The sequence below is a fragment of the Crocodylus siamensis genome, chromosome 9 (assembly GCF_052110815.1).
Source record: "Crocodylus siamensis isolate JL-2025a chromosome 9, ASM5211081v1, whole genome shotgun sequence".
Lineage (NCBI taxonomy): Eukaryota > Metazoa > Chordata > Crocodylia > Crocodylidae > Crocodylus > Crocodylus siamensis.
In genome coordinates, this window is record NC_143403.1 from 36,806,622 (window position 1) to 36,822,008 (window position 15,387).

Sequence of the window (15,387 nt, forward strand, 5' to 3'; positions counted from 1 at the left end):
ACAGAGCCCCCATTTCTTACCATGCTCCTATTTTCTTTGTTGTTTGCTTTCATTTCTTCTGCAAGGTGAAGTGCTGGTCAATTTGGGACAAATTTCACTTTTCACTATACTTCCTTAGCCTACAGGAGTTGTTTTCTTCCTTGGAAAGGAATCCTTTTGCCATTTTCTCTTGGAGGCTAAAGAATAATTAATATATTTGGGCTCATAGTAGCTATACCTTTGGGTGGGACATTAAACACTTCCCCAGTCTCTGGGTGATTTTTATTCTTCCCTTTTCACTTAAAAAAAACCCAAAAAACCACACTGGACTCAGAGTCATGTCTCTCTTTCAGTTTGTATATTTTAATAAGAAAGCATCTCCGGGCTTGACAAGTGGGGTCCCCAAGTGTTTTGGCAGGAATTCCATCTCAAATGGCTCCTGGTTCATTGTAGCTAGCAACAGCATAGGGGGAACTTAAAACATCCCTTAAGGGCAGACACCAGGCAGTATCAGTATTTTCACTGCTTACTCAGCATGACACCATACCAGTTCTGGATTTCTTGTGAACTAAGCACAGTCATGTTACATGGAAAGCTCCTACACCTTCCGTTTTGGTTTTTTCAAGTTCCCTACAGGGAGGATCCATAAACAGCATGGGCAGGATAAATGGCAGGGCTTCACCATCAAGATTTCACTTCTCTGCTCCTAGGAAAAAGACAACAAAACAACAACTTGACATCAGAAGAAAACCCTCTCCAAAGACACCATGAGGACAGCTCTCCTGGTTATCCTCATCTTGGGTGCTTCTTATCACTGTGCTACAGGTAAGTAAAAAAATCTCAGTACAAGAACAAAGTCTTACTGCTCAGCTGAAAAACAGGTATGGTTCCATAGTGTCAGTGGGACTGTAACAGGGGGGCCTGCTCCGGGCTGATCTCACTGTGGCCCACCCAACCTGTTTCTGGGCTTAGCACCCACCTTTTCGCTTGCCATGCCTTGTTAATTGTTTAATTGAATGTTAATAAAAGCGGGAGGCTGCCCAATTCTTGCCCCAATGCCAGGGGGCACTATCTGCAGCTCCATTCCTCCCCTACGCTGCAGCCCAAACCCCGCAGATGGCATCCAGATGTTATTAATATCACTGGCGCCACACTGGGCCCCTGAATCCTACTAGTTGAACCCCACTTAGATCCCTCCATTCAGGCAGCCTATTCTGCCTTCATTCCTGGCTGCATAGCTCCCTGAGATGCTCCCCCTTACAGGTGTGGTCCCCCCTGGGACCTTTGGCTACTAGCCCTGGGCCACCTCCAGGCCAGTCGGAACCCCAGGCCCTCAGCTCTTGGGCATCCCTTGCAGTGGGTCCCTGGCCGTTTGACCCTTATGGTCCTGGCCCCAGCATTGACTAGTCAGGTGATATCCAGACCGGTTCTTGAGTCTATGGCCTCATGCTCTCTTTGGGGTCCACCTTCCAGACCCTCTGAAGTGGGTAACCCACCCAGTTGTGGGAGCTGGGGTTAAGGTACCCTGACTCACCTTTCACCAGGGAGGTAACTGGCCTGGCATTTCCTGGGAGCTCCTGCGCCACTGAGAGCCCCACCAGGCCACCCATTCCTGGCAGGGTGCAGTTTTAGGTCATGCCCAGGACCAGGAGCCTCCTGACCATCCCCTTCAGCTCCTCCCTTACCTCCAGATGATACCAGCAGCTCTGTGGCCAAGCAATGTTGTTGTCTGGCTTTCCAGCAGCAAAATGCCCTGTTTATATGGGCAGCCCTAATCAGGCACCTGCTGGCTGCTGTTTTCTGGCCCTTAAAGTGGCAGGCACAAACAGTGCCCTGCTACAGGGACCATCCTGATTACATTAACCAAGGATCTGGATGTAGCAGTCTGGTAAGTTCCAGTAGAGGTAGTTGGGAGGAGGAAGGTTCTCAGGAGGTCATTCTAGTCCAACCTCCTGCTCAAAGCGGGACCATCCCCAACTACATCATCTCAGCAAAGGCTTTGTCTACCAGCATCTTAAAGGTTTAAGGATGCAGAGTCCACAATCTCTCTGGATAGCCTGTTTTAGTGCTTTAGTACCCTCCTAGCACAAATCCCCCTTTGTCCAGCCCAAACTTGAGGTTTTCAACTAACTTGTGGCTTCTGAAAATGTCAGCCAAATTCTGCCCCTTTGGAGAATTCCAGCCTATTCCCCTTTCAGATGAAGGAGAATCTGTTAGCTGTTCACAGGCTATAGTACAGTACACATAGAGGAACTGTCAGGAGCAGTGGCAACAGCACAGGTGCAAATGCCAGGCAGATAGCAGTGTCCAGTTAAAATAAGGTACTGGCTGAGACCCTTCTGTATTTCTATAACTTGATTTTATTCCTTCACTTTCTAGGATTTAAAAGCACCCCTCAAAGACAAAAAAAAAAGATGTTGTTTTTCTCCTTGCATTCATTCATGGAGGTTAGATGAACATCTTGCTGGGGTTGTTTGACCCCAGTACTCTTTCCTGCCATGGCAGGGGGTCGGCCTAGATGATCTGCTCAGGTCCCTTCTGACCCTAGAAACTATGAAACTATGAAACTGTTTTGCAGCTCTGTAGCCCCCTTTGGATGTTGTAGCTCCCTTTGGATATTATAACTATGTCTGTGATATTACAAATGTTCATCCTAATCTCAATGTCAAAAGCGGGATTAGGCCTTCAGATTTGGGGCCTGGGTAACAGGAAGTGACATTGAAGAAACTAGACCCTGCTTACATCAGAGTTACATTAATAAAAGCAGAAGTAATCCAGCCTGACCTCTGTTCAGCCCTGCCATAAGCGTTATTGCTCTCACTTAAAAAAAAAAAAAGGAAAAGAAAAAGCACAATTTACACTTTTTTAGTTCATGTCTGAAATGTCTTCACTCTGCTTCTCTAGTGATTTCCCAGGATACAATTCTTGGTTTGCACAGAAACCTACTTTTTTTTTTATTCTAAAGGCAGATATTGTAACAGGGCCCAATATTCAGCAAGAGGGGATGGAGCACTTTTTCCAAGTCAGACTTTTTGGAGGTATCTCAAATTGCACAGCAGCTAACAACAGAAATACTGAAGGGAAAAAAAAAATTTCACAGCCTTTGAAAACTGACCATCTCTCAGACCCAAGCTCAACATAACTGCAAATTTTTTTGTTGGACATCCTGCATCATACAGCAATGTCAGTCAGGGGCCAGGTGGTCAAAGGAGGGATGTTCCTAGTGGCAGCTTTGTCCTTAAGTTTCAATTACTCTTTTGCAGGCAAGTCTCCTGTCTTTCAGTCTAAAGGACAAAAGGTGTTTAAATTAATTCTTCTTAAAACCTCTCACCCAGACATGCATATGCAGGAGGATACGTGGGAAGCTAGAGCCATTTAGATCCCAATGCCAATTCATATACAATGCCAATGGGCTTTATTCTTTCATTCACACTGTCTCTCCTTCACAGCAATGTTTTGCATTCCTAAGGAGTGTTGCTTTGACTACATGACTAAGCCTATCCATCGTTCCAAATTGGTGAATTATTACCAGACCCCCAGCGACTGTGTCTTGCAAGCTGTTGTGTAAGTGCAAAACACTCTTTATTTCACATTCTAATACCACCCTGCAAAGTGCACCACAGTGGGGTGCCAAGGCTGTTGTAATCCTCACCCAGTAATGCACACCTCTCTTCGGGGGGGGGAGGGGGGCGCACACTAACTTGGAGTAGGCTCCAAAATGAGGAAATGAACCATGATCAATCTCTCACAAAGAATTGTGAAAGCAAGTATTTTAGCAAGACTGAAGGAGGAGATGAAGCAACTGGGTTGATGAGAAAAGCACAATTCTAGTGTGAATTATTAAGAGATTAAACTGCTGTAGAGTGTTGGGAACAATACGTAAATAGCACCTGTTCCAGTTTTCTGGCAATCTCAATAACATGAGTCAGTTAACGATGAGGAAGAAATGGCAGGAAACTGCCTGATGAGGTCCCACAGGATAAAGCTACTGATGTGCCCTTGGACTGAACCCTCTTGCTTTCCCTCTGCAGGTTTGAGACTAAAAGTGGCCACAAGATTTGTGCTGACCCTTCCAAGATTTGGGTGAAGAATGGTATCAAACACTTGGAGAACAAAAAATAAAACACCTCACTTCTGAAGACCACAAATACACCCCTTGCTGCACAACCTCTCTAAATACTTCTACTACCTCTTGAAAGAAGACTTGTGCAGCAACATTATTTTTTATAAGGAAAGAGAGAGAGCGAGAAAGAGAGAGAGATGGCTGCTGAAACACTAGATGGTCAGAAACATAACTTTTTAGAATACAATTATCCTTATAAGAATGCACAAAATGTATTGGATATATGTATTACCGTTTAATTTATTAAAGCCTATGAATATATTTCCTAATTTGCCAAGAGTGACATTAAATAGTGTGACAGGCTAGCTGGCAGTGATTTAGCCCAGGGGTTTTGAAAGGGTAAAAGATGATTGGAGGACTTGGGATTCCCTTTCCTCACCAATCAGGCCCCAGAGACTCACCCTCCATGTCCCCTGATTGGCCCCTTGGGTCACCTGGAGGGGGATAAAAGGGACAGTGCAGCTGACTCAGGGGACACCAATGAGGGACTACAAGAAAGGAGCTTTAAAGAGCTGGGTGGGAGCAGTTGTCCCAGAAGAGCCTGAAGGAGCAGGACCCGCAGGCAGGAGTTGGATCCTCAGAAGCGCAGTGTGCGGCCGGCAGGAGAGGCCCCCGCTGAGCTCTAGGATCCCCTACGAGAGCCTGTGGCCAGCAGGAAAGGTTCCCCCGCTCCAGCAAGGATCTGAGCAGCAAACCGAGGGGTTCCCATCTCTGCTTCCAGCTCTTCCAATAAGAGGCCAGGCAGCTTGACATGAGGCCAGGGCTCTGGGACAATCAAGTACCCTAGCAGCTTGGAGTAGTGCTAACACTAAATGGCTGTGTGGTAGTGTGTCTGCCTATCACACAAGGAATCTGAGTTCAAGTCCCAGCTGGGGTGGCTTGTGGTGAGTAAGCTAACAGGGAGGAGATCTTCCTGCAGTGGAAAGGGGTCATTAGGTTCCACCTCCAGGTACCTAGGTCCTATATTTCCTTGTTATTTGACATCTTGTATTTTGTGCCTTCTACATTTTGCCAACCAGTGTTGTTTGTATTTTATATTTTGTTAACCCTGTCTTTTGTCAACTGGATGAACATGTATAGACATGTAAGCATCTAACCTTTGTTGAATCCTGTCCCCTCAGGGAATTGTAGTGTCTCCTCTACCCCCTGGTTTATACTGGTTATGTTCCAGTATTGTTCCCTCATTAAAAAGGTATATGGTTAAGTCCCCATTGGTGGTCTGGCTCTGCTGTATAGGGGGAGGAGAGTCCCTACAGCGCTTGTGCACCTGCTTTGGATCCCTTTAATTGGAGAGGGGGTACCTCTTTGAGTACTACCTGGGTTATACTACGTTAATAATGTGGGGAATACTTTCAGCAAAACTGAAAGCTCATGAACACTGTGATGCTGGGGTGCATGGAGTGTCCCACAGGAGCGTGGTAAGGCCCTCCATGTGCTCGGCAATGAACCCGGAAGTGGACTGGAAGTACTTCTACCCCCCAGCTCAGTGATTGGCCACAGGGGGACCCCAGGTACCCCCCCCCCCCAGGTGACACTGGTCTCCAGATGGTACTGGCATTGTCGTGCCTAGGCCCCGTTATAATTCAGCCCCTTGTCCTCACTGGGCTTTCTGCAGCCCGTGTCTCTGCACCCCCTCTGGCGCCAGGCTCTGTGCTGCTGTGAGCCCCCCATGAGGCCTCCTTCCCCAGATAGCCTCACCCAAACCAGCGGTCTTATAAAACGGCAAACAAAACATAAGCCCCTGGGCTATAACATAACGCAAGCTACATAAGGCGTGCTCGGCCCCTCTACATTACCCGGATTAGGACTTAGTCAGGCCTCTGCCCTCCACATGCTTTAGGAGCGCTGCTCCTCCTTTGGCTGCCTGGAGTTTATACCGGCCCAGGGCCCTGCCCCTTCCGACCAGGTGCAGGTGCAGCTGCAGGTGCGGGCTAATTGCCTCATTAGCTGGTTGCCATGGCAACCTGCACCTGGGCTCCTGTCTGGCTCTTTGGACTCTTCCCAGGCAGTTCCTGCTCTTTTAGGAGCAGGCACCTAAGTGCCCTGAGACACTCTGAATCTTTTCAAATCTCTCTGAATCGATTCAGAGGGTTCCAGTTCAATTCACAGATATTAAAGGGTCCTCTGATTTGATTTGGATTTGGAGATTTGGCCACCGAATTCGGCCAAATCTTTGCTGAATTGAATCAGGGACCAAAGATTCACACAGCCCTATCAGAAACCTTTTTCTGCTTTCCAGGCTAAATGTGACAACACTGAGCCATGATAATAAGAGTTTTTCCTTTCTGTGGACTTTATCCCTGGGTGCATTCCTTGTGGGCGACCTATCCTATCCCAACATCTCTCTGCTAATTTAGACAAACCAATCTCTGTTAGTCTCCTTTTGTATGAAGGACTCTGCTTTGGCTTGATTGCGATAGCAGCATCACCTGAACTTGAATTGCATAGATGTTAGGACTGGAAGGGACCTCGAAGATCATCAAATCCAGCCCCCTGCCTCAGGGGGAGAAAGTCAGCTAGGGTCAAAGGATCCCAGCAAGATATGCATCTATTAATTAATTAATTAATTAACTAATCCTTTGTGAACATTTGTGCCCAGAACAGTACACAATGATGCAGATATGGTCTCACCAAAGGGTTTTTCAATGGCATTCATGAGACCTAGAGATACAATCAATTTCAAATACCCCACCTGATGCACTCTAGGATTCCATTTGCCTTTTTTATGGCTGCATTACACTGCAAATTCATAACCATCTTGTGATGGACAAAAGGCCAAACTTTTCTTTTCTTGTTCCAGTTTGTAACAGATACTCTTATAATTAGTCCTTTAAACACTTGTGTTCACTTATGAAATTTAATTCCTTTTATTTTACGCCAAACTACAGGGTTACCCAATTCTTCCTCTTTGAAATCCGGATCCTCCTTTGTATTGAGAACACCCCCCAACATCTGCAAAAGTAATTAACATTCTTCCATTCTTGGAACGAATTATTAAGGAAAACCTAGCACAAAAATAATTCAAAAAACACCAAAGAAAATCCAGTGGTAATCTACTTCCAGGGGCACAGATCTCCTTCCTGCATAACCCAGTGTTGCCTCAACTTTTGATCAATTCCTTAACCACCCTATGGTTCTTAACCTCTTCTCCATTTTTATAGTCTACATGTTACAATTTTCCATGTGAAACCCTATCAAATGCTTAAGGAAGTACAGATAGATTAGGTAAGTCATGTCTACTGCATTGCACAGGTCTAAAAAGGCCAGGCCAGTTGCCTTACCAAAAAGATCAAGTTTGTCTGGACCTATCTACCTTTGGTAAAAGCATGCTACATTTTCTCCTATATTCCATATGCCTATATGGCCTCATTCACTGCTTCCTTCACCCTTTCTCTTTGCACATCACTGAAATCAGTCTAATGGGCCTGCAGCTGCTCAGGTCAGCCTTTTCCTCTTTCTGAAATATAGCTCTAAGGTTGGTTGCTTTCTAGGCCCATGATACCACTCCTAGTTAGAGAAATTTTGAAAAGATCCTTGTTATGAGACCTATAATGTTAGCTAGTGTTTCCTCCAGAATCCCTAGATAGAAATTATCTAGTCCCTCAGTTGAGAGCATTGAGCTCTTTGAACATTGATTCCACCTTGAATGCAAAATTTCCAAACTCATGTTCACCTTCCTGCTTTTTACCTTGTCCCTGCTACACCATTCCATATAGCTGCAACATTCAGTGAGTTGCCAGGATGTGCCTGAATCTCCTTGATCTCTACCACATCCTCATGTACAACACGCAAGCCTCTTCTTCTCTTTCCTTGTTCTCTTGTTATATAAAGCTGAAGCATCTTTTGCTCTTCACTTTAAGTCTTTGTGATGCCTATGCTCACCCAGACTCTAGCAACTCTTGCTTTATTACTATACATTTCTGATCTGATGAATCCCTTTCCACAGCCTTGTGAGCTGTCTGCTCATCCCAACAGCTTCAAGGTGTTTCATGACCCATAGGGCTGAATGTTAAAAGTGCCTTGAGTCATTCAATGGTCATAAAACATTCAGTTCTCAGGAACAAAGCTGTAGTTGAAGCATCTCAGTCCAACTAACTTGGGCCCCAGGTTCCAGTGGAAAGGCCTATTTCCATCCACCTGCTACACAGTACAGCTTCCTCAGAAACCAGTCCTTAGTGTACTGGTCCCCAGGCGAGCCATATGACCAGAACCAGAATAAAGAGAAGGATGGGGGGATTGGATCAAAATGCAACAGATCTCACTTGTGAGGTCCCCTGTAGAGAGCAGCAATTGGCAGGTAAACTTGTGACAGGTTGAGAGCCAAACTGGGCTTCCTACTTACTTGTTCTTACTTTAATGGAGAGAAAGAGTAACATGCAGTGTCCAATCCCAGGTGCTATCATCTATGTAGGATGTGCTGCCTGCCTGGATAATAATGTTTATAATGCTGTCTTGAAGCACGAGTTGATGCACATCTTGACCAGAATGGACTGGAGCCTTAGCCCAGAAGCTGTGGATCACTTTGGAGGCAGCAGACCTTGTTGATGTCTGGCACCATCTCCATGTTGATGCAAGGCAGTATACCTGGCTGAAGGTGACCGCTGGTTGTCTCTCCATGGCATGCCTTGACCGCGTGTACATCACCAGGCACCACCTACTGCTCCTGTGCAGCAGCTGTATTACTCTGATAGGACTATCAGATCACAGCCTGGTCTCTTGTGTGCTGAGCCTACCTTGCAGGACACATTCCTGGGCACTCTTCTTATGGGTTATATTCCAGACAGACAGGAAACAGTATCATAAGCTCTATTTCAGATATCTTCAAAAATCATTTTCTTTTTGCTCTAAGTTGCTTGTTAACCCTTCTGGGTCTGGCCATCACAGGTAGCAGGCATTAACCCCCAACCACCCCCCCCCCGCCAACCATGTATATAAAATGCATTCTAATGCATTAAAGACTTGCTAAAGGATGAAGGCCCTAGGAGGTCCATGCATTGAGAAGTTTTGCGGATTGCCTGCTTGCTGCTGGGGGTGGGTGGGGTTGTTTAGTCTTTTTTTTCTTAAAAGAAATGCTGACTGCACCCTAGCTAGCACTTAACAAGCATTTGACCTCCCTCCAAAAACAGTTCACCCTGCAACTCTTTGCAACTCTTTCCAGTAATGCCATGACTCCATAAAAAGACCCTAAGCACAGCATCCCCACGCTGAGGCAGGCGCAGTCTCTGAAAATGAACGCAACCACCCTCCCACCCCAAAGAAAACATGACACACATATATAGAGCAAAAATAAAACACTTCACTGAAAAAGCTGCAGCTTAACAATATAACATATATACAAATGTAAAAAAAATTAAAATACCTGCAAATCTGAACATTTTTCACTCTCCTTTTCACTCTCTTCATTCATTACTGGACTGGTTGCCACCCCCTGGTGAGTTCCGCCCGCAAAATTTTCTGCAAGGAGGGGGAAAAAGAATGAAGAGGAAGAGTGGGGTTTGGACCACAGTTGAAAAATCAGACTTTTGCACCATCCTTCTCCCCCCCACCCAAGGTTGGTGGGATATATTACCTAAATATCACCACTGCATATCCTGGGCACCTGGTCTGGCAGGCAGTGTCCTGCCTCTCAACTTTTTTTTGTCATGGTTCTGAAATGGAATGTGATCAAGTTCAGAAGGTTTGCAATATGGAAGGAAATCATGTAACCACTCATTCCAAAGTTCCAAACTACTCGCAAAAAACTTACCATTATGGTGATGCTACAGCTGTCGTGGGGATCTATGACCACTGCAGTGGCTACACATGATGGGAGTTGCGGGAAGAAAGGAGGGTACATGATATGGGGCAGGAGGACATATACTATAGGTGGCAGGGAGGAGCAGAAGAATTAAGGGGGTAGAAAATTAAGGGATTATTGGCCTCCCCTATTTTAAAATAATAATAAATTTTTCTGAACAGAGTTGTCCCAACCTGAACCTATGGCCACTCCACTGTGGGCTGTGAGGGAGGAGGGAGGGGTGAGGAGGGTAAAAAAAGAACACACAATGACACCTCCTGATTAAAAGCCAGAACACAGAGCCCCCTCATGGTGAAGGGGATTAATTAGAAGTCTTTGGAGTGTCTGGCTGTTTTCATGAGTAAATCCACAGTTGGAGCAGTGTAACTGCAGAGCGCTGCACATTAATACATCTCTGAGTAGTGTTAGTTTAAGGCACTAAATGGACTTTAGAGTGGTGGGAAATCCCAGGTCCTACAAAAACAAATGCAGTTGCATCTGTGTAAATGGGAAATACCATTTCATCTACACATGCCCTCAATGATAAACCACGTGCAATGATTTCAAATACAGTCTCTGCTGAAAGCAAAGAAACATATGCAGGGCAGGAACCACTAGAGGGAACTGATGTAGCAGAAATAAGGTGGAAGAGAAGAACAACTTTTAGTAGTGGTACATAGAGCAAGTTCATTTTGTAAAGGAGTTCAGCATAGAAGGAGGTGCGACTTGGACTCCATTTCAGATACAAGAAGCATTTCAATATCTGATTTATTAAAACTACTTACCACTATACAACATTAAAGAGATGATCTGGCTTAATATGACAGCATTTCAGTGCTTGGAGCTGCCATGAGGAAAACCCCAGCCAGAGGTTCAGCAGCTGAACTCCCTTCCCACTGATTGTGGCAGCATGACCAGCCACTGCTGCAGCAATAGCTGCTTTTGCACCCCACCACAAAGGTACACCTGAACTGCTACTCAGATTTCCACCCCAACCCCCCAGTTACACTACTGACTCCAGCTTCTGTCATCAGGTTTACTCTGCCTGGATAGAAGTGACCAGGCTTTTCCCATAGGCTGAATTTCCTGCAAGAAATAAGCTGAGATGTGGTGGGCCCATATCAAAACCAAATACCTATAAATTGTGCGTCTGCACAAGCATGTGTGCACATGCATGAATGCACATATCAAAATCAAGACTGATCTCCATCTGAATCTCACTCATGACTCTTATCCTTATGACAGACCAAACTGAAACCTGACATCCACACAACCCTAAACTCCGGAGTGTCTGAAATCTGGATCCTAACTTCATAGTTTGTGACTATATCTTTCTTCAATACACAGTATACATCATTGTGCATCTCAGAACAACTAGAAAAAATATTAAATGATTCATGAACAATGCTAATTCTAATATCAGCTGTTAAGTGCTCCAGCTACTGACTTCCATGTGGGAAACTATAGATTTCAATCCTCATCCTATCCTCCTGCTCTCAGGACCAGTAAAAGGTAAGAACATGCCTGTGGCTGACTCTTCAGCCAGTGGACATGAGCCAAAGGAACCCAGTTACACTGTTCAGGGGGCGTGGAGCAGCCAGTTTTAAAAGGGGGAATGGACCAGCTAAGTACAGCTATAAAAAGAAAGGCCTTGAAGGAGAAGTCCTGAAGAAGGGGCAAGTCAACTGCGCCAGGAGATGAACAGCTACATTTCCAGTGACTCAGTGACTAAAAGTTCACATTGAGTTTGCCTGATTAAGTGCTTCTATGTAGAGAAAATTGCTCACTGGTGCTGAGCCTGATCCAAAGGTAGGCAGGCCAAGCAGCTGCAACCCCCACTAAATGCATGGACAAATACTGTGTACAGATGGAACTTTACATGCAGGTGCACGTAGATAACTAGAAGGGCCTTTTCCAGGTCCTATAGAAAGGGTGTCTCGTAAAAAAAAGTGCAACTTTTAAAAAACAGTAACAGTTTGAAAAACTGATGATGAAAGAAAAAAGCTTTAATAAGAAAAATTAAGCAAGAGGCGGCAAAGGAACAGGGAAGCAAGTTAGTAACTGCCCTGATTAAACATTGATTCTAAATTCTTCCTGCTTAACTCAGTAATTTGTTGATATTAAAATCTCATTTTGGTAACAGTGTGAAGAGAATATTAATAGATCCTCTATTAATAATGCATTTTTTATAGAGCAAGAAGGGTTATGATAACTATAAATATACAGGGTAACGAGCTTTCACATTAAGGCTCTTACTTGATGAATAAATCATGGAGGCTGCTTCAGAAGTTTCTTATTTGCTTTGTTTTATGGTAAGAATCTTGAGCTGAGACAACAGTATTGGACAGTAGAACAGGCTAGATGAGGATGTGAAGTAGTCTGTGTCCCACCTAGTGCCTCACAAGCTCTTCCACAGAAAGCAGGCACAGGAGGAGTATAGGACAGTAAGGGGCCATGGTTAGAGCAGGTGGTGAGCCAGGGCTCCAGAGGGTTCTATTCCCAGCTAAATGTTGGGCAAGTCATTGAAATACTCCATATCTTAATTTTCCCATCTGCAAAAAGCCAGCCTAAGTTTTATAGTTTCTAGGGTTGGAAGGGACCTGAGTAGATCATCTAGTCCGAACCCCTGCCATGGCGGGAAAGAGTACTGGGGTCAAACGACCCCAGCAAGGTGTACATCTAGTCTCCTCCTAAAGACCCCCAGGGTAGGAGCCTGCACCACTTCTCTTGGAAGCTGGTTCCAGATCCTAGCCACGCTGACTGTGAAGTAGCACCTCCTGATATCTAGTCTAAATCTACCCTCTGCCAGCTTGTGACCGTTATTCCTGGTCACTCCTGGTAGCACTCGGGGGAACAGGGACTCCCCCAAAGCCTGCTGGTCCCCTCTGACTAGTTTGTAACAGGCCACTAGATCCCCCCTCAGCCTTCTCTTCTGGAAGCTGAACAGGTTCAGGTCCTGTAACCTCTCCTCATAGGGCCTGCCCAGCTGCCCCCGATCATGCAGGTGGCCCTGCTCTGGACCCTCTCCATGCTGTCCACATCCCTCTTGAAGTGCGGCGCCCAAGAACTGGACACAGTACTCCAGCTGCAGCCCGACCAGTGCCAGATAGAGGGGGAGGATCACCTCCTTGGACCTGCTTGAGATGCATGTGTGGATGCATGACAAGGTGCGGTTGGCCTTCCTGACTGCATCCCCACACTGCCGGCCCATGTTCATCTTGGAGTCAATGATGACTCCAAGATCCTTTTCTGCCTCTACACTGATGAGAAGGGAGTTCCCTAACCTGTAGGTATTGTGCCAGTTTTTCTTCCCCAGGTGCATCACTTTGCACTTGTCGGTGTTGAATCCCATCCTATTCTCATCTGCCCACCCTTGTAACCTGTCTAGGTCCAATTACCTTGTCTTGCCACCCTGTAACATCACTAACCCTCCAGGCATTGCTCAGAACCAACCTTTTCTCTCAATTCCTAACCCTCACAAACACTTGAGCAAACAAATTCAGCCTTCTTATTGGCTACTAGTGTCCTGCCTCATTTTCACGCCCTCCCAAAAACTGGTTCTCTTTCTCTCCTGGGTTCCCATGCATAAATCTCAGTGGTGACTAAAGAACAGCACTACAAATATATGCACATCTACTAACAGAATGTCCCCCATAACATTTAGGGTTCATAGAAGTGGGAATAATGGGAGGTTAAAGGACAACTAGTTTGTATGAATTGATTTGCCCTGGAAAAACCTCTAGTCAACTTCTACAACTACCAATAGTTAAGGGGTCCAAGATGGACAGTTGTGAATTTCAAAGTTACCATCTCAGTATATCATAACCTTGAGTATTAACAAGCAAAATATGGTACAATATAAGTTAAAAATCATCCATTTTCCATCTGGATAAAATTTGCTTGTGAACCTGCCCTGTCCTAACAACAATCAGGAAAATACTCTACTTCTGTCTTCAATGCATGCTCTCAAAATATTACTAACCCCCACCAAGACAACTGTCCTATAGAGGCGGTGTGAAACAAGATACATTGCATCTTCTAGCAAGTACCTTGGCATCAATGGTCAATGCATAAATAAAAAGTGATACCACTGTTTCAGATGAACAAGGGAAAAAACAGGAGATTGATACGTATCTATAGCAATCATGTACACTTCACTTATGTGAGCTCCCCTGCATAAAAGATTCCTGAAAGGTCTATGGATCTGTAACAGGGGGGCCTCCTTGGGAACAGTTTACCAATGGCCCACCCACCTGTTTCTGGGCCACCTGCCCAGCTTCTCTTCTGCCACGCCTTGATGATATTTAATTAGGATGTTTAATTAGGTGGGAGGCTGCCTATTTCTTGCCCCGATGCCAGGGGGCACTCTGTAACTCCCCTACACTGCAGCCCAAGCCTCGCAGATGGCATCCACAGTTGTTAATGTCACCAGCCCCACACTGGGCCCCAGAATCCTCCCATCCAGACCCCAAACAGATCCCTCCATTCAGGCCGCCAACTCTGCCTTCATTCAGAGCTGCCTAGTTCCCTGAACCATTTCCTCTTAGGTGTGGTCCCCCCAGGACCTTTGGCCACACAGACCCTTGCCTCACCTCCAAGGCCAGTCGGAAACCCCAGGCCCTCAGGTATGGGAGTCCCTCATGGTGGGCCCCAAGCCCTTTTGACCCTTCTGGTCTTGGCCCCAGCATTGACCAGTCAAGGGTACTCCAAGTCAGGCCTCTGAGCCTCTAGCCCCTCTCTCTCTCTCCTGGGACAACCTTCTGGCCCCTACTAGGGGGTAACCTAGCCAGTTGTGGGGGCTGGGTTTATTAAGGTACCCCAACCCAACTTTTGGGGTCGTAATTGGCCTGGCATTTCCTGGGGGCTCCCACACTACTGAGAGCCCCACCAGGCCACCCACTCCCAGCAGGGTGCAGTTTCAGGCCATGCCCAGGACAAGGAGCCTCCAAGCCATCCCCGCAACAGCTCCTGCCTTTACCTCCAGGGTGTTGCATAAAGCTTTGCAGCCAGGCAATTTTACTGCCTGGCCTGCCAGCAGCAAACTCTGTTTATATAGGCAGCCAGAGATCTAAAATGGCCGCCACAATCAAGCACCTGCTCGTTGCTTGGCTGAGCCCTTAAAGTGGCAGGCACCAACAGTGCCCTGCCACAGGGTCATATGTGCCTTCCCCAGTGTTTGATTATCTTCAAACAGAGAAATAGACTGCATTGGATTTCTGGGATTCATAGATTCATAGACATTAGGGTTGGAAGGGACCTTGGAAGATCGAGTCCAGCCCCCTGCCCAAAGGGCAGGAAGTCAGCTGGGGTCATAGGATCCCAGCAAGATAAGCATCCAATTTTTTCTTGAAGTTGTTCAACGTAGGTGCTCGAACCACCTCTGATAGCAGGCTATTCCAGATCTTGGGGGCTCAGACAGTAAAGGAATTCTTCCTTAAGTCCAGCCTGAAACGGTCTTGTAGTAGTTTATGACCTTTCGACCTCGTCATCCCTTGGGGAGCTCTGGTGA

General features: G+C 46.0%; 1 long non-coding RNA gene across 1 annotated transcript in view; it reads right to left on the reverse strand.

The window, feature by feature from the left end:
- Positions 1-364: 364 nt before the first annotated feature.
- Positions 365-15,387, reverse strand: part of LOC149857334 (uncharacterized) — a 32,301-nt gene continuing 17,278 nt past the window's right edge. Inside the window, exons 2-4 of the long non-coding RNA XR_016444182.1 lie at positions 9,672-9,750; positions 9,462-9,556; positions 365-685 (exon numbers count right to left, since the gene is read on the reverse strand). This is a non-coding gene — a long non-coding RNA (uncharacterized LOC149857334). The remainder of the gene's footprint in view (positions 686-9,461; positions 9,557-9,671; positions 9,751-15,387) is intronic.